This window comes from Thamnophis sirtalis, unplaced genomic scaffold (assembly GCF_051295495.1).
Source record: "Thamnophis sirtalis isolate CommonGarterSnake01/CBP01778 unplaced genomic scaffold, rThaSir2_p1.2 scaffold_4, whole genome shotgun sequence".
Lineage (NCBI taxonomy): Eukaryota > Metazoa > Chordata > Lepidosauria > Squamata > Natricidae > Thamnophis > Thamnophis sirtalis.
The window spans coordinates 10,823,467-10,843,014 of record NW_028261384.1 but is presented as its reverse complement, the minus strand read 5'-3'; the positions used below and the strand labels follow the sequence as shown (position 1 = coordinate 10,843,014).

General features: G+C 46.9%; 1 protein-coding gene across 5 annotated transcripts in view; it reads right to left on the bottom strand.

Moving 5' to 3' along the window:
• DPP6 (dipeptidyl peptidase like 6) overlaps nucleotides 1-19,548 on the bottom strand; it is a 637,674-nt gene that overhangs the window by 194,626 nt on the left and 423,500 nt on the right. The window lies entirely within an intron of this gene.

Genomic DNA, 19,548 nt, shown 5'->3' with positions numbered 1-19,548 from the left:
GATTGGAGGCCTTTGAACTATGGTGCTGGAGAAGACTTCTGCGAGTCCCTTGGACTGCAAGGTCCTAGAGGAGATCAACCCTGACTGCTCTTTAGAAGGCCAGATCCTGAAGAGGAAACTCAAAGACTTTGGCCACCTAATGAGAAGGAAGGACTCCCTGGAGAAGAGCCTCATATTGGGAAAGACTGAGAGCAAAAGAAGAAGTGGATGACAGAGAATGAAGTGGCTGGATGGTCACTAAAGTAGTCGGCGTGAGCTTGAATGGACTCCAGAGGATGGTAGGGAACAGGAAGGCCTGGAGGAACCTTGTCCATGTGGTTGCGATGGATCAGACACGACTTCGCAACTAACAACAACAAAAAACCTAGCCCTCAAAAGCTATCATTTCCTAAATGTGAAAATGATGAATAAGCATGGAATACATGGAGCCTGGAAACCACCCAGGTCAAGAGGCTGTGAGCAAGATAATTACGGGCATTTTCTTTTCCAATCTCTCTCTCTCTAAAAAAAAAAAAGAAACTGCTTTTGAATCAGCCATAGAATCACACTTTAGATTTTCCAACTGCAGCTTCGCTTTGGCCTCGAAATCATCTCGTAAATAAGGACGCTTTTCAAAATCATCTATCACTTATCTGTAATCTCTCTCTCTTCACTCTGTAGATATTTAAGAAGGGGCCTTATGCTCTCCATGAAGCATTAGAGTAGTTTGGAAATCAATAATTCTCAGAGTTAATATCTCTCAATAGCTCACAGTAGATGTGTGTGTTGCTCATCAAAAATAAATGTTGGGAGAGAATGCAACTATAATCTTCTTATTTCAGTATCTGCAACTTTAGTAAATTTGCAGAAATGAATCCCCACCACCACTACTATAATCAGATGTTATAATTTAAGTTACATCTCCACCAGAAGAAAAAAACAGAATTCATCTACAACATAGTGTAAAGACTGCAACAGTCACTACGTACAAGCAGAAGACTAACAGAACACATCCATCCTAGCACTCAAAAAAAAAAGACACCACCTCATAATGAAAACTCTTTAATTTCCCTGCCTAAGGACAGACCTAACCATAGTTTAGGGGCTGTTGATTTATCCAGCCCCATTCTAAGCTATATGAATGTTGTGAAATTTTAATGTCTGTTCTTTTTAATTCTTATATGTTCCCCCTTCCTGCTTTTATCTGTAAGCCGCCCCGAGTCTCTCGAGAGTGGGCGGCATACAAATCCTAATAAACCGTAAACCGTAAACAGTTTCAACTGGGAAACTGTGAGCACCTTTGACCAAGCCGAGACCAAAAACACTAGAGAATTTCTAGAAGGCCGGAACTCTGACAAGTTGGCTGATAGACACTTAGACTTAAACAAAAGAGATAATCAAGAAGCCAAGCCAAAAGAAACTGTAGGAAGTTAAAACCCACCTCGCTGCTAGAAAACTGAAATATCCTGGAAAATATCAAGAAGGCAGAATATTATATTTCCCTGGATGTGAAAAGGGAGAAACATGTTTTGAAAGACAGAGTAGCTCCCTGCAGCTTCCTGCCCACCCCCTTGTCAATGAGTCCTTAAAGCCTGAGCTAGTCTACTTTACATAATAAAGACAGGATTAGCCTTCTACAGAAACTCACCACATGGCATCTGGAAACTCAATCAAACTTGGTCTCAAAACACAGCCTAGAGAGTTGCATGGCCCCATGGGAGTCTGACAACCAATCAGAATATGTTTCTTACACAGGAACAGGAAACAGAGAGGTGGGGCTGAAGAGAGTATCAAAAACCCAGCAAGCCCCTTCTTCTCTCTCTTTTTTCTTTAGCCAACATCTGGAAGCATGTGATCCCCCCTTTTCTGTTCAGGAGCTCAAGCCATGTGATCCTATCCACCATAAAACCATCTTTCCAAGCAGCCTCCATGTTTCCAGTGTCTTTTTCCCCACTTGGAACTGAACCCAGATGGACTTTTCTTCCAACAAGACAATCAACAAGCCAAGCCAAAAAGGAAACAAAAAGACCTTCCCATCAGCAATCAATACCCAGATGAACAGAGATTAACACCAAGGTTAACCTCAGACCACCGAACAAGAAGTAAACAATACCTCAATCAAAGAAGCTAACAGTAAACAGCCCAACCAAAGAACCTCCAAGACCATTCCCATCAACACTGGACAGAGCAGGCATTTGGATATAAATTGAGAGCAAGCCACACTCCCTGTTAGCCCTGATGATATTACCTGGTTTGAGTAATGAAATGTCTGCAAGAAAGCAGCCAAGCTCAGAGAGCACCAAGGACTTTCCATTTCAGCCCTGAGCTACAAATGTTTTTCTTTATCGGTAACTTGCACTTCATCTGTCAAATTTAGAAGTTGTCTTACAACTGTATGATGAAGATCTCTTAACCACTGAGGGAAACTCAGTGCCTCTCTCCTAAAAGTTTTTTTGCATTTACTCCCCCATGCCATCACTCTTCCAAACAACTAATTGCCACAACACTGTCAAACTACCTAATAGGACTGCAGTACTGTTATTCTTCTCATCTTTCCTATCGCCCATTTGCTTATCTGCTTATGACTATAACTTTGTTGCTTGTATTTTAGGATTTGTATTAATTGTTTTGTTTAGAATCCTAATATGATTTATGTTGACTGCTTACTTACTACCCTACGTCTATCACTAAGTGCTGTATCTTATGATCTCTGGTGAATGTATCTTATGATGATTATGATCATGATTTATCACTTTTTGTTTGTATGTATACTGAGAGCTTATACACCGGAGACAAATTCCTTGTGTGTCCAATTACACTTGGCCAATAAAGAATTCTATTCTATTCTATTCTATTCTATTCTATTCTATTCTATTCTATTCTATTCTATTCTATTCTATTCTACTCTACTCCACTCCCTATTCTATTCTATTCTATTCTATTCCATTCCATTCCAGATAAACCTTTTCTAGAACCTTAATGCTTTAATGTTCTTCCTTCAGCAATTTTCGAAAGCAAATTCCAAAAAATTCCAGTTTTACAAAAGCTCCACTCACTATGTATTAGTTAGAACTGAATCAGATAGGAACATGTTTTTTAGATTGGGTCACCTATTTTTAAAACAACTCCCTGATCAAAGTGAGCTCACTTAAATTGAGAGAAATCCTAAAACCATCAACTTCCTGGCAAGGGACAGAGATACCTTACGAGAAGGCCAACCATCATCAGGCAGAATGACTGTCTTTAAGAAGATGTTGGATAACCAGGCCTTCAGGTGGAAAATAGATTGAGTCAGAGGTGGTATTCTGCCAGTTTGCACCGGTTTGGGTGAACTGGTAGTGGTGGTGGCGGGAGGCTCCACCCACCCGCCCATCATCATGGACCTTCTGCGCATGCCCAGATGTACACACTCCCGCCACCGAACGGGTAGTGAAGATAATAGGATACCATTATTGGCTTGAGTCCTTCCTCTCTGTGGCAGCCTCTCAAATACTAGAGCACTGGTATCACATCACCCTTGATCCTTCTCTTCACTAGACTAGCCAGTTCCTGCAACTGTTCTTCATATAGCAATAGCAGTAGACTTATATACCGCTTCATAGGCCTTTCAGGCCTCTCTAAGCGGTTTACAGAGAGTCAGCATATTGCCCCCAACAATCTGGGTCCTCATTTTACCCACCTCGGAAGGATGGAAGGCTGAGTCAACCCTGAGCCGGTGAGATTTGAACCACTGACCTGCTGATCTAGCAGTAGCCTGCAGTGCTGCATTTAACCACTGCGCCACCTTGGCTCTTGTTTTAGCCTCCAGTCCCCTAATCATCTTTGTTGCTCTTCTCTGCATTTTTGTAGCGTCTCAATAACTGTTTTTTATCGTCTGGTGAGCAAAACTGGTTGCAGTATTCTAGATGTGGTCTTACTAAGGCGTTATAGAGTGATATTAGTACCTCCCTTGATCAATGATTGTATCCCTCTGTCATTTAAAATTCATTTAATTACCATGGCAGAAAAAAAGGTTGTAAAATCAGATGGAGTCATATGGTGGCCCACTTAATGGCCACTACAACTTACCATCCTAATTCTGGGCTCAATTACGGTCATAGGTCAAAGACTGTCAGTAACTCATATCTTTTTGACAAAGGCATCCTGGATGCCTGTGACACTGTTGTAGCTTCAAATCATAGAGGTGACTGTTTATTCCATTTCAGCTGCAAACATTCTTACTCACAATGGCAGATGGCTATAATACAATACAATACAATACAATACAATACAATACAATACAATACAATACAATACAATACAATACAATAGCAGAGTTGGAAGGGACCTTGGAGGTCTTCTAGTCCAACCCCCTGCCTAGGCAGGAAACCCTATACCATTTCAGACAAATGGCTATCCAACATCTTCTTAAAGACTTCCAGTGTTGGGGCATTCATGCTTGCAATTCAGAGGTGGGTTGCTCCCAGTTCGACCAAACCAGTAGTGAAATTCAGGCCTGGGTCGCAGAACAGGCAGCAACCCAGACCTGCCACACCCTGAACTGGTTCCCTTGCTGCCGCTGGGCTGCCGCCATTTTGGATTTTAGTGACTGAGCGCGCACAGTTCATTGTAAATTGTTCTGTGCATGAGCAAAGAGTTGCAAAGTGGTAGTAAAACCAGCAGCAACCCACCCCTGTTGCAATTCCAAATATAGATGTCTACATTTTAGAAATTTTATTAATGACATGGTGCCCAGCTTCTCAAATCAATTTTTAAAAAATAAATAAAAAGAAAAGGTTTATACACAGAACTTTTATGCAGAAATCACCAACTCCAGAAGCTACACAGCAGCCTATATAGCAGTGATGGCTAACCTTTTTACCATCACGTGCCAAAAATGGGGGGGGGAGCTCGGGGGGGGGGTGTTCGTGAGTGGATATGCCCACACCCATAATTCTATGCGTATGACGCCCCCTTTGCATGCAAGTATGACCCCACCACCCACGCATGTGCGTGAGACCCCCACCCTCCACCCACTTTTGGAACTGTTTTTTGTCCTCTCCAAGCTCCAAGAGGCTTTCTCCAGCATGTGCGCTGGAGCTGACAGGGCAATGCCTCACATGCACTAACCAATGGCTTCACGTGCCACCTGTGGCACGCATGCCATAGATTCGCCATCACGGCTATATAGAGATGGGACTTATTGGAATAATGTAAGAATCAGGCATGCCTAAGGGTTATGTCTTTTATTCTTTAAGTTTAATAAAATCAAATCAATCAAATTTAAGGCCTCCAAATTGCCTGCCAGCACAGAAATATTACTTCTCACTTGGATAGAAGAAAGTCATTGCTATTTTTATCTATTTATTTAGAGCCATCATTATGCTGGCAGGTGGCTATTAAATGCTGAGGATGCCTGTCAGAACTTGGGCATATTTGCCCAAATTTTGCAAGGACAAATAATGGCTTGGAGAGTGCTTTGCACATGGAATTGATTATAAATACCTGAACTAATGTTATAGTTGGGAAGGACTTCACTCACAAGGAGCAGAATCTGCTAACCTGGTGTTTCTTGTCCTCCTGAGGTTTTACCAGCTCTAAACAATGTACACCACAGAAAATGAGGTCCGATATTGTTCTATGTACAATCCTTGTTTTATTGATTGCATATAATATTCTAATTTTCTGAGATGGTGGATTTGGGGTTTTCATGAGCTGTAAGCCATAATCATCACATCATCATTATTACAGCTTGAACTATCTTGCTTTGTATGTAATGTGTCTATCTCATATATTAGTTTCACCTTTTAAGTTGCATTAGTGAAATAAACAAACTTTTGCATGATATTCTAATTTTTCCATTTCACCAGTGGAATGACTTGCCTCCAGACATTGTGAGTGCTTCATCACTGGAGGTTTTAAAGAAGAGAATGGACAATCACTCGTCTGAAATGGTCTCCTGCTTGAGCAGGAAGTTGGGCTAGAAGACCTCCAAGGTCCTTCCAATTTTATTATTCTATTGTTACATACATTAATTAAAGAAAAAACTGAAACATTAGATACAATTTAGATCAGAAATTTTCTTAATGGGGTTGATGCAGAAAATGCTAAAAATTTTTGATGGTACTTAAATCTTATATTTGTAATGACACTAAGACTTCTATATGCCCAATGTTGGAAAGATTATACTATGATGACAATGAGACAGTGATTAATGAAAGTGATGAAACTGACAGGGGTGACAAAATTAATGGCTCTCATTAGAGGAAATGGGCAAAATTTAACTCTGAATGGAAGCTTTCATGTAGGCTTTTTGCAAGAAATAGAAATAGAGAATTCTTAGTTGTGGTACCCTTGTTATGGACAACAATCCCATGGAAATATGACATTCTTAAATGAGTTTTAGAACTGAATATGAATAAAGATGAAAAGGAATAAAACAATCCCGGAGGAGCAAAATTATTGCTTGCATTCCTGTTATCATGATGTTTAATTTATTCCTCTTTTTTTATTATTTACCCCTTCTGACTATATTCTCTGGGAATATATTCTCTGGAAATGGGGAGACTGTGAGTTGTTATGTTTATTAATTAAGTAAAGGAATAGAATAAGATGTAATCCTTAACTCATATATGCTGTTGTTGAACTTTTAAAAAACCCAATAGCAAAAATACTATTGCTTTGCATAAGCTGGTTAATATGGCTATAGCAATATATAGCAAATAATATAGCAATAGCAATAGAACAATAGCAGTTAGACTTATATACCGCTTCATAGGGCTTTCAGCAGTTAGACTTATATACCGCTTCATAGGGTTTTCAGCCCTCTCTAAGCGATTTACAGAGTCAGCATATTGCCCCCAACAACAATCCGGGTCCTTATTTTACCCACCTCGGAAGGATGGAAGGCTGAGTCAACCTTGAGATTTGAACAGCCGAACTGCAGAACCGCAGTCAGCTGAAGTAGCCTGCAGTGCTGCATTTAACCACTGCGCCACCTCGGCTAGATTTCTATTATGAATATATACCAATAGTATTTGATTTACGAAGTTGGAACCAGAATTTCCTCTGCTAAACAAAGCAGTTGTTAAATCAGTTGTGTCCAATTTTATGACCTTTTTTTGGCATGGTTGTTTAGGTCAATCAATGCAGTTGTTAAGTGGATCAGGTGCTTGTTAAACACACCTGGCTTTCCCTATGAACTTTGTTTGTCTGAGAAGCTCAGAACTGGCCATCACACGAATCTGTGGCCCTGCAACCACAGTAAATATGCAACCAACTTTTCTTCATATGATTGTGGAGCCGTTGTAAGTGTGAGGACTGATTGAAAGCGACTTTGTTTCAGGGCTGTTGTAACTTCAAATGGTCACTAAAGGAATGGTTGTAAGTCAAGGACTACAATTTCCCCATTGCCACATACTCCGCCATTTTGCTTTTCTGTATTGTTGCCAGAGTTCATTGTAACAGAATTGCCAAAAAGGCGTTAAGAGTTGTTAACCTAATCTTGCGAGGCTTCTTTTCTGCTAATATTGTACTGCTAACCTAGGCATACAAATCCTTTGCTAGACCAATTCTTGAATACAGCTCATCTGTCTGGAATCCGCACTGTATATTGGATATTAATTGAGAGTCCAGAGGTATTTCATAAGAAGAGTACTTCACATCTCTACTCACAACAGAATCCCTTATGACACCAGGCTTAAAATTTTGGGCTTGGAAAACCTAGAACCGTGATGGAGAACCTATGGCACGTGTGCCACAAGTGGCATGTGGAGCCATTTGTCAGGGCACGCAAAGTGTTGCCCTGTCAGCTGGCCAGTACACATGTCCGTGCTGGCCAGCTGACTTCGGCCTTCTTTTGAGGCTGTTTTTCACCCTCTGGAGGCTTCTAGAGCGCAAAAAACCAGCCCTACGGGCAAACCGGAAGTTTAGGAATGGACTTCCGGTTTGCTCATAGGACTGTTTTTCACCCTCCGGATCCTTCAGGAGGCTTCCCTGAAGTCACTTCCGGTTTGCTCATAGGACCGTTTTTCACCCTCCGGATCCTTCAGGAGGCTTCCCTGAAGTCACTTCTGGTTTGCTCGTAGGGCTGTTTTTTGCCCTCTGAAGCCTCCTGAAGCCTCTGGAGGGTGAAAAACCGATCTATGGGGAACCTGGAAGTTCATGAATGATGACTTCCAGTTTGTCCATAGGTCTGTTTTTCACACTCCGGAGCCTTCAGGGAAGCCTCCTGGAGGCTCCAGCGGTCGAAAATGGCCCCCTATGGACAAACCGGAAGTCACCATTCCCGAACTTCCCGGTTCCCTGTAGGTCCGTTTTTCACCCTCCGGAGGCTTCAGGGAAGCTCCTGAGGCCTCTGCAGGGTATCCAGAACGTGGGGCAGGGAAGGCTGCCCGTCAAAACCGCGCTCGACTAAGCCGCGCCCGATTAAACCGCGTCGCTGACATCATCAACAGGGCGACAACAGCCAGCGCGGAGAAAGAAGGGCGCTTTAAATAGCGCTTTGAAAGCAAGCCGATTCAACTTAAGGTAAGGGTTAGGTTTAGGGTTAGCTATAGGGTTAGCTTTAGGGTTAGGTTTAGGGTTAGGTTAAGGGTTAGGGTTAGGTTAAGGGTTAGGTTTAGGGTTAGGTTTAGGATTAGGTTTAGGGGGGTTAGGTTTAGGTTTAGGGGTTAATTTTAGGTTTAGGGTTTACAGCGTGCTTCTGTCTCCGCGCTGTTGTCGCCCTGTTGATGACGTCAGCGACGTGGTTTAGTCGTGCGTGGTTTAGTCAAGCACGGTTTTGTGGTGGAACTGTCTGTTTCATCCTCCCCAGGCTCCTAGAAAGCTTCTGGAGCCTGGGGAGGGCAAAAAAATCATGGCAAAAGCGGGGGTGTTGGTGTTGCTGGTCGCGCACATGTGTGCGCAGGCTGGTGGTGTCACACCCATAGTATTATGGGTGTGGCACGTTGACACATGACCCCCTGTGCTCCCCCCGCTTTTGGCACGGCAGCCAAAAAAGGTTCGCCATCACTGACCTAGAACTAGGCAGCCTATGGTCTGACCTAAGCGTAGTACACAAAATTATCCACTACAACGTCCTACCTGTCAATGACTACTTCAATTCAATTCTCAATTTAATAGGTTTATATGCCGCCCAATCCCGGGGGACTCAGGGCGGCTTAGAATTCAGCTTCAACCACAATAATACACAAGCAAACAATGGATACAAACTCAAGGTAAACCACTCCAAATTCGATTGCAGAAAATACGACTTCAGCAACATAGTGGTCAATGCCTGTAATGCTCTACCTGATTCTGTTGTTACATCTCCCATAATTAAACCTAAGACTGTCCTATTCCTAATAGGGTGCACACCCTTATGGGTGTGCATAAGTACACCAGTGTCCCTACCGTCCTGTCTCCATTTATTCGTACCCTTTTACTGTGGTCATACTTACGTTTATACTTATACCTGTTATCTTTTACATGTTTGACAAACTAAATTAAAAAAAAGATTTTTCTTATCCAGTGTTGTATGTTTCTTGACTCTGCACAGAGGTGCTCCTAAACTCAGGGTTGTTCTTCCTTACACAAAGTAAAATATACTCCTTTGGCAGGCAATTATTAAAAAAAAGGAAAATGAACCTAGCACTTCATAAAAGAAGTGAAAGAGGAAAGAGTAGGGGAGTTTTAATTTAGAAAATTATAGGTAGATGATGAGGATGAATGAGCTTTCAAACCTCAGAACCATCCAGTGACTGGCAAAGCTTTAAGTCCAAAGAGCGTACTTCTTCAACAAATGAGATAATTAATTACTAAAGGACTTTATGACAGCTATTTGCATTAATACCATGTTTTTCAGAGTATAAGATGCACCGAAGTATAAGACGCAGCAAGGTTTTGAAGAGGAATTTTTTTAAAAAAAGTTTTTGCACTCTGCAAACCTCCCAAAAACGGCCCATTTTTTTTTTGCGAAAATGGGTTCATTTTTTTTCCAAAAAAAGGGCATGGATAGCTCTTAGGAAATTTGTAAAGTGCTCCAGGGGGGGGGGGGACGAGCAAAAAACCACCCATTTTTTGCAAAAATGGGCCTGTTTTTTGTCACAAAAAAGGCATGGATAGCCTTTAGGAAGCTTATAGAGTGCTGCTGGGGACTGGGCAGGGGGGACGGGCCATTTTTTCACTCATTTCTGCCCTCCTCAGCCCCCAAAAGCCTCCTAAAGGCCATTTTGGTGAAGGGGTGGAGTTTCAGGAGGCAAAAAATGCTGCATTCAGTGTATAAGATGCACCTAGATTGTCAGCCTCTTTTTTGAGGGAAAAAATACTTATACTCTGAAAAATACGGTAGCTTTGAAAAAAGACAGAGGAACCAGTGAATATGACCTGTCTGAATCAGCTAGTGTGAGGGCCACAAATCAACTTTTCTCTATACAGATAACACTGAGTATCTCTGACGGTCAAAATAAAAATCTACCCATGTGATTTCTAAGAGACATCAACAATTTTATGGCATATCATCAGCACGTTCATCATTTCTGACAGTGGTGGATGACACGATTTCGATGTCTTGAAGAGACACCTTGCCACCTCATAAAGATGAAGAACAACACTTATCAAAGCTTATAATGATGGCAGTGACGATTCACCAATGAAATTTTAAAATGGAGTTTTACCGTTTCACCATACTATAGTCCTAAATCATGTTGCATCACTGATACAACCAATAGCACTTACAGTAGACTTACATAGCGGTTCCTAATGTGCTACACCCTTCTTTAAGCGCTTTACAGAGTCAGCATATTGCCCCCCAACAATCCGGGTCCTCATTTTATGCACTTCGGAGGGATGGAAGGCTGAACCAATCTTGAACCTGTCAGGATCGAACTGCTGTTAGTTGGCAGAATTAGCCTGCAACACTGCATTCTAACCACTGCGCCATCACAGCTCTTGATAGATTCCCCTTTGGCTAAGGATTAGGAGATGGTGGTGAAAGGATTAAACCTCGCTCATTCAATATGTTCTTGATATTAATTAACCCAATGTTATTTAGAACATATTAATGGAAGGTATCTAAGTCAAGATGAATTCAGTGGAGCTTGTCTCTCCAAAAGTGAGCATGTGACATTGGCACCATTGTTTGCTTCTCCCCAAAGAATTCAGTTTCCTAGCGGAAAATGCCAAGGCAACCAACTGCAACATTGCAGTTTCCAAAATCTGCTGAAATAACCCTGAAAGATAATAACCGAGCCATAAAAAGAGTTCAGCTCCACTGGAAGGCAGCTGCTTGCTGACCTATATTCAATCTGCTAAATGAATATTATAAAGTCATTCCTTCATATCAGAGGCAATGCGATTCTCTTATTGCAGAAAGAGAATCTGTGTCCCAACAGATGTTGAATTGTGTCTCTGAGCAGTACAGTCCATAATTCAGCAGGGCTATTGAGGCTCACCAAATGCCTCCTATTGGAAAGCCCCTCAGAAGACAGATGGAGCTGCCTTTTATTTTGTTTTGAAAAGAATCTGTTTCATGGCTTGCAGTGGAAATGAATTTATCTGACCAGCCAAATAATTTGTCTGGATTGAATCTGGCAAGGCAGCAACCAGCCATTTCCAGGCTGGAGAGAACTATTATATCAACGGATCTCAGTTGCCACCCAAGGCCATTAAAATACTGCCCAAGAATTCAATAACTCAGAAGAGTGGAAGAAAAATGTGTAGGATGAACATCTGGAGCACAAACAGAAACACACACACACACACACACATATATACAATATGTAAAGGCTCCGAATTTTTTGCACTGGGGTGGGAAATCAATGCTTTTTCTTTTTAAGGCTTCTTGTCTGCAATAAAAATTTTAATCTAGCCAAATAATTTTTGGGCCTTTTACCAAATCAAGTCAAAGACTGAATAAGTGACTGGAGGGCTGGGATTTATTATTGAGCCCTGGTATAACTGTTGGCCTGAATTCCCAGTTTGCAGCCAGTCTGCAAATTGGGCTGTGACTACCTGGCACTGGGGTGAAACTGATGTCTTCCTGACTTGACTTCCCAACATCTGGAGGTGGGTTAAGGTGAATCTAGACATCCAGATTTGAAAACAGAAAAAAAAACAACAGAACAGAGTTGGCAGGGGCCTTGGAGGTCTACTAGTCCAACCCCCTGCTCAAGCTGTCTCACTGTTAAGACATTTCTCCTTGGTTCCAGGTTGCTTCTCTCCTTGATTAGTTTCCATCAATTGCTTCTTGTCCTGCCCTCAAGTGCTTTGGACAATTAGTGCCCAGGTTCGCCTGGTGCACCAATTGCGTCCCTACCTGAACCGGGAAGCCCTCACAACAGTCACTCGTGCCCTTGTGACCTCTAGACTGGACTACTGCAACATGCTCTACATGGGGCAGCCCTTGAAGAGCATTCGGAGACTTCAGCTTGTCCAGAATGCAGCCGCGCGAGCGATCGTGGGTGCACCTCGGTTCACCCACGTAACACCTATCCTCCGCGAGCTGCACTGGCTGCCTATTGGTCTTCGGATACGCTTCAAGGCGCTAGTCGTCACTTATAAAGCCCTTCATGGTATTGGACCTGGGTACTTGAGAGACCGCCTGCTGCCAATTACCTCCAACAGACCTATTAGATCCCACAGATTAGGCCTCCTCCGAATTCCATCCGCCGGCCAATGCCGGCTGGCGACTACCCAGAGGAGAGCCTTCTCTGTGGCTGCTCCGACCCTCTGGAACGAGCTCCCCGTGGAGATTCGAACCCTCACCACCTTCCAGGCCTTCCGCAAAGCCCTTAAAACCTGGCTGTTCCGACAGGCCTGGGGCTAAAGAGCTTTTGCCCCCCCCCCCACGAATGGTATGGTTGTTGTGTGCTTTTAAATTGTGTATTGTTTTGTTTGTCTTTTTATCCCTTATCTGTATCCCCTTCCCTGACTTGGATTGTGAGCCACCCTGAGTCCCCTCCGGGGGAAAAGGGCGGCATATAAGTGCAATAAATTCAAATTCAATTCAATACCCTCCTCTTCTTTGTGGCAATCCCTCCAATATTGGAAGACTGTTGTCATGTCTCCCCTAGTCCTTCTTTTCATAAAAGTAACATTCCCAAATCCTGCAAAGCTTTTTTTTTTTTACTACTGGTTCGGGCGAACCTTAGCATTTTTTGCTAGTGGTTCTAGCGAAGTGGTGACAACTGGTAGAATTTCACCACTGATGTACACCAGTGTTGACGAACCTTTTCGGCACCAAGTGCTGAAACAGGAGTGTGCATGCGTGGGAGCACTGGAAACCAGAAGAGCAGCTTCCCGGCGTGGACATGCAGGAGCTCCAGAAACAGGAAAAGCAGTTTCCAGGAGCATATGCGCGTGCTGGGAAGCTGAGCTTCTCGTTTCCAGCATGCACATGGGCGCGGTCACCTGGTCCTCCAATTTCTGGAGCACATGTGCACTTAAAGACCAGCTGCCTGGCATATTATCAGAAATCGGAAGCTCAGGAAGCTCACGCCAGGGAGCTCACACCAGGGAGCCGTGAAGAACACCGGGCCGGCACGCATGTACATGCCAGAACATGGAAGAGCAACAGGTGACAGCTGGTGTGCCTGGAGAGATGGCTCTGCATGCAATTCCAGCATAGGTTCGCCATTACGGCCCTACACCATTTTCTGACAGATGGCAGTCCAGTCTCTTCTTGAAAGCCTCCAGTGATGAAGCTCCCACAACTTCCGAAGGCAACTTCTGTTCCATGGGTTGATTGCTCTCACGGTCAGAAAGTTCCTCCTTATTTCTAGGTTGAATCTCTCCTTGGTCAGTTTCCATCCATTGTTCTCTGTCCGGCCTTCGGGTGCCTTGGAAAATAGGGTTGTTTTGTTAACGTGGCATTTAATATTTTGTAGTAAACTGCCCTAAAAAAAAATTGTTCTTGCAGGTGGAAGGGGGGGGGGGCAAAGAAAGCAATTAGCTTCCTCCCTAATGAGTTCACTGCGCTTTGCATTCCAGGGGTAAATGGACTTTCCAAGCACAGAGCAACCCATTACATTTCTGTCTCCCTCTTGGTACCTTCAATTCGAAAACAACTCAGCCATTTTTTCCAATCCATATAACACCCCTACCTACAAACCACTTAAGTGGAAATGTTTAGTAGAACCAATTTAATCACCTCCATTCCAAATTACAAACCCATTAGCAGAAGCGGCTTGCAGTTTAGCATTATTTCTAAGGCATTATCATTTTGCTGTTGTTTTTGTTATTGTTATTGACTTTCCTTGTTGTACTGCTCTGCTGGACTACCTCTATTTTTTTTTCCTTTTGCCGTGTAATGTGCACTTTCATCCATGTCATAAATTCACAGGCCTACATTTCAAATGCTCATATATAGCTTCCCTTAGTCCCAAGGCAGGAAAAACTGGGATGGGGGGGGCGCAGTGAGCGTAAGTTTAAATAAAACCATGTTTTTGTGCTTTGAAGATCTGCAAAGGAAGGACGCAGCAGTGTTGAGGATGGCCAGGGCGAAACTTGAGGGTCTTTCTAGCAGTTTTGATATGTCATGTTGTGAAAAAATTAATCAGGATTTCAAAATATGTATTTCAATGGTATTTTCACCCGGGTGGTGGGGGCAAGGGAGGAATAATCAGAATACCATTCTGCTTTATTCAGCAATTTAAGCAATCCAATCTTCGCCCCACTGTAAACTTGAAAGTGCCATAAAGACAATGGGACAAGGGTACTAGAAGTGGTATTCTACTGGTTCGACCAGTTTGCCCGAACCGGTAGCGGAAATTGTGGTTGCCCACCCTAACTCCCTCCCTGGTTCTATGGCATCCCATTAGGCCCTTTTTTTCACCAAAAGCACATGCGCAGAAGGCTGAGCCGATGTGAGGAGGTGGGCATGCGCCCTCATATTTGCGAATTGGTAGGGAAGGTAAGAGAATACTGTTGAATACTAGCGCGGGAAATACGAACGCGTGTGTAAAGGACTCCTTTCCTGATTGGTTCCCGGGCGGAGCCGGTTCAATCTTCACCCTGATTGGTCGAGCTACTCGACGCCCCATTGGCTCCTCGTTCAAACCCGGGGGTATAAATGTTTGGCGCGAACCACGCCACGTTGAATCGCAGTTTACTATGAGCTGAATAAAGTCACTTCCTCATACTTTCTTGTCGCGTCCTTCCCTTCGCTCCAAGATACAAAACTGGCGACGAGGGTGGGATCCCGATTCCCGCGACCACGGAGAAGAACAGCCAGCTGCCACCGCGTCTGAACCAGCTCGAACGCTATCTCAGACTGAGAACCCCGGCAGCGAACGCGAAATTTTCTCCGCCTTTCCTCTCTCTCTCTCCGCCTCCATACCATGATGGCATCGTCGCTTCCTCCTTTCGCGCCATTCGGCGTAGCCACCGGAGAATCATGGGACGGGTTCATGGAGCGGTTCGAGTGTTACCTGATCGCCTCGAAGAACCAGGCTCAGACCGACGAGGAGAAATGCAGCTTCTTCCTGTCCTGCTGTGAGCCTTCCATGTTCGCCTCTGCGAGAGCCCTGGCCGCCCCGAGGCCAGCCTACAAACTTGGGTGGGACGAGCTGATGTCCAGGCTGAGGAACCACTACGCTCCCTCACCCTCTCTATTTGCACGCCGTTTCGCTTTCCGCCGCCGAGTGCAAAAGCCCAATGAATCCATCAGCCAGTTCCTGGAGGCCTTGCGCACTGTGGCCGCCCAGTGTGATTTTGCAGACCTGGAGGAGAACCTCGCGGAGCAGTTTGTGTGCGGGGTCCGCGACGTGCAATTGCGCAGCCGCATGCTCCGGAATCACAAAATCACTCTGTTGCAAGCCGTGGAGACAGCACGAGCAGCCGAACTGTCCGAACAATCCACGGCCGACATGGAACGCCTCCAGCTGAACCCCCCCGCGCAAGCCGCCGCGGGGCCGTCCACCCAGACGCACCTCGTCGACGACCTCTCCCCTGCCGAAGACGAGGAGGAGGAGGAGGAAGAAATCGTCGGACAAATGAGGACGCAGCCGAAGCGGAGGCCACCCCAGCAACCACCGACGCCCGCTCAGCCAGCCGTAAACGCACCTTGCCGCGGATGCGGCGGCCGCCACAGCCGCGCAGCCTGCCCGTTCCGTTCTGCCGTCTGCCGCCGCTGCCGAGGAGAAGGGCACCTCGCCAGGGTCTGCCGGGCTCTCCTGCCAGCCCCATCGTTCATGCAGCCCAGCGACCAGCGCCAGGCATCGCAACCGCAACGCCGCCAACAGCCACGTTTTGCGAGGCGAGCTGAGGACTGCCATTCAACCTACCAGCCCTCCAGCGCCGACTGCGTGGTCTACCAGGCATCCCACGTTCCCGCTGGTAGCCGCAAGATAAGCACCGCCGTCCGACTCGAAGGTCAGCTTTGTCAAATGGAGGTGGACTCCGGGTCTTCCCGTTCTCTCCTATCTTGGGCTTTGTTTTCCCGCCTTTGTCCCGGGGTTCCCCAGAGCAGATTGCGCCCCGTCGGGGTCTCCCTCCTAGACTACCAGGGAAATGGGATTCCCACAGCTGGGATATTCCACATCCGGGTGGAATACGGGAATTTTAAGGGGAAGCTCCCAGTCCTAATCGTCAGGAACGACCTGCCCGCTCTCCTGGGGTTGGAATGGTTCCCCGCCTTGGGCCTCACCATAGAAGGGGTGCACAGGGTAGTTCCCCTCTCCGCAGATAGCGTCCTAGACGAGTTCGCGGATGTGTTCGATGGGAGATTGGGTTGTTACAAGGGCACCCCCATTTCCCTCTGCCTTGATCCCCAGGTCGCTCCCGTTAGGCTGAAGGCACGCAGGGTCCCTTTCGCATTGAGAGCAAAGGTAGACGCTGAACTGGATAAACTTATCGAGCAGGGGGTACTCGAGCCCGTAGATCACGCCCGTTGGGAAACCCCCATAGTCCTCCCGGTCAAACCCGACGGATCGGTGAGGATATGTGCCGACTACAAGTCGACCATCAATTTGGCCCTGCAGGCAAACCCGTATCCGGTTCCCATAGTGCAGCACCTACTCCACTCTTTAGGACAGGGCCGCATTTTCGCCAAGCTAGACATGGCACAGGCCTACCAGCAGCTTCCCGTAGACGACGATGCGGCTACAGCCCAGACCATCGTCACCCACCGCGGGGCCTTCCGTTGCCGCCGCCTACAATTCGGCGTCTCGGTCGCCCCTGGGATTTTCCAGAGCCTCATGGAGCGGCTGCTCCATGGGCTCCCAGGCGTCGTTCCCTACTTCGACGACGTCCTGGTCGCAGCCCCCAGTCACTCGGAACTCCTGAAAACACTGCGGGAGGTCCTCACACGTTTTAGGGAGGCAGGACTGAAATTAAAGCGCAGCAAATGCGAAATTGCTGTTCCTAAAGTCGAATTCTTGGGGTTCCTCATTGATGCACAGGGCATCCACCCCACTCCTTCCAAAGTTGCCGCCATCAAAAACGCACCCGCACCCACCTCTAGGGCGGAATTACAGGCCTTCCTGGGGCTTTTAAACTTCTACGCCCCTTTTATCCCCCACAAGGCGTCACTAGCTGAGCCGCTACACCGACTACTGGACCGGTCAGCGGCCTGGAAATGGGGTAGCCGTGAAGCACACGCGTTCGCGGCTATAAAGGATATTTTAACTTCATCGGCAGTCCTAATCCAGTACAGCGATAGGATGCCTCTAATTCTGACTTGCGACGCCTCCCCCTATGGCGTAGGGGCGGTTCTGAGCCACATCCTCCCGAACGGCTCAGAAGCCCCCATAGCTTTCTATTCCCGGACACTCTCCTCCACGGAACGGAACTACAGCCAAATCGATAAAGAGGCCCTGGCTGCAGTCTCCGGCATTAAGCGGTTCCATGACTACCTCTACGGTAGGAATTTCACCCTGGTCACGGATCACAAGCCCCTCCTGGGGCTACTGGCGGGCGACAAGCCAACTCCCCCCATTTTGTCCCCCCGCATGACTCGGTGGACGGAGTTCCTAACAGCGTATTCGTATACGCTGTTATACCGTCCGGGCAAACAGCTAGGGCACGCAGACGCTCTAAGCCGTTGCCCTCTGCCAGAGACGGACACAGCCCACGTGCCCGCGCTCTCTGTTCTGTCCATCGCCGAATCCGACCTCCCCGTCTCGGCCGCGGACGTTGCAGCCTGCACAAAGGCTGACCCCGTCCTATCTCAGGTTGCTTCATGGGTTTTGAGGGGGTGGCCCACGGAAAAGGTAGCGGAAGAATTCCGTCCATTTAAAGTGCGACAAGCCGAACTCGCCCTTCACGGGGGGTGTCTTGTCTGGGGGGATAGGGTAGTGATCCCCACAGCCCTGCGGGCACGAATCCTGCCTGCACTCCATAAAAACCACCCAGGCATAGCGCGAATGAAAGCGTTAGCCCGTAGCTATGTGTGGTGGCCCTTGCTAGATTCCGAAATCGCAGATTATGTAGGCCGATGTAGAATATGCCAAAATTCTAGGCCGAATCCCCCCACAGCCGCTCCTCGCGAGTGGGAAATCCCTAGAGGCCCATGGTCCCGTTTACATATTGATTTCGCCGGTCCCTTTCACGGCCGAAACTTTATGATAGTGGTAGATGCTTACTCTAAGTGGGTGGAGCTGGTAATCATGACCTCCACCACAGCGGAGAGTACAGTGAGGGCCCTGCGTAAGATGTTCGCTACCCATGGGTTACCGGATGTGATAGTTTCAGATAACGGGCCCCAGTTTACCTCCACCACGTTCCAAGAATTCCTGGCCGAGCAAGGAATCAGACACGCGGCCACAGCCCCCTATCACCCAGCTAGTAATGGCCGGGCGGAGCGCGCAGTTCGCTCAGCGAAAGAAGCCTTGGGCCGCATGGGCCAGGGCGACTGGCAAGAAAGAGTGGCGGCTTACCTCTTGAGCCAGCACTCCATACCCTGCCCAACGACTAATAAAAGTCCCGCGGAGCTCTTGATGGGTAGGAGATTGCGAACACCCCTAGACAGACTCCATCCACTTTACGCAGGGGATCTGCCGAGCAACCTGGGGGCCCTCCCTTCCCACGCGTTTAAGTTAGGGGATCCTGTATGGGCCCGCTCTTTTTCTGGGGATCCACGGTGGGTTCCCGCAACCATCACAGCCCTGACTGGCCCCTGTTCCTTCAGGGTCGGCCTGGCCGACGGAATACAATGGAGGCGCCACGTGGACCAATTAAGGCGTCGTCTTCCCGCGGAAACAGACGGCCCAAGTCCCTCAGACACCCGCTCTCAGCCGGAGCCACCTTCGTTGACTCTTTTCCCTACGGACCGTTTCCAACCGGGGAACGGGAGACAAGCCGATGCGAACTTTCCAAACAGGCGCACCTCACCCGGCTATTCCCTTCCTCGAACCCCTTATCGAGACTCTGAACCTACACCCCTACCGGACTGCACGGAGCCGCTACCGGACTCTCCGGCCGCCACGGAAACACCGCCCCGGACAGATGGACTTCGGGCACGGGGCCCGGGGCCAGCGCTCTCTCACGGGACCGCACCGCAGGTTCACCGCCCCACCACAGACACGCCTCCGCCGGCGGCTTCCCCCCCGTCGACGGCCGCCGGGGAGCCACGAAGATCGGGACGAGAACGCCACCGTCCCGCCTACCTACAAG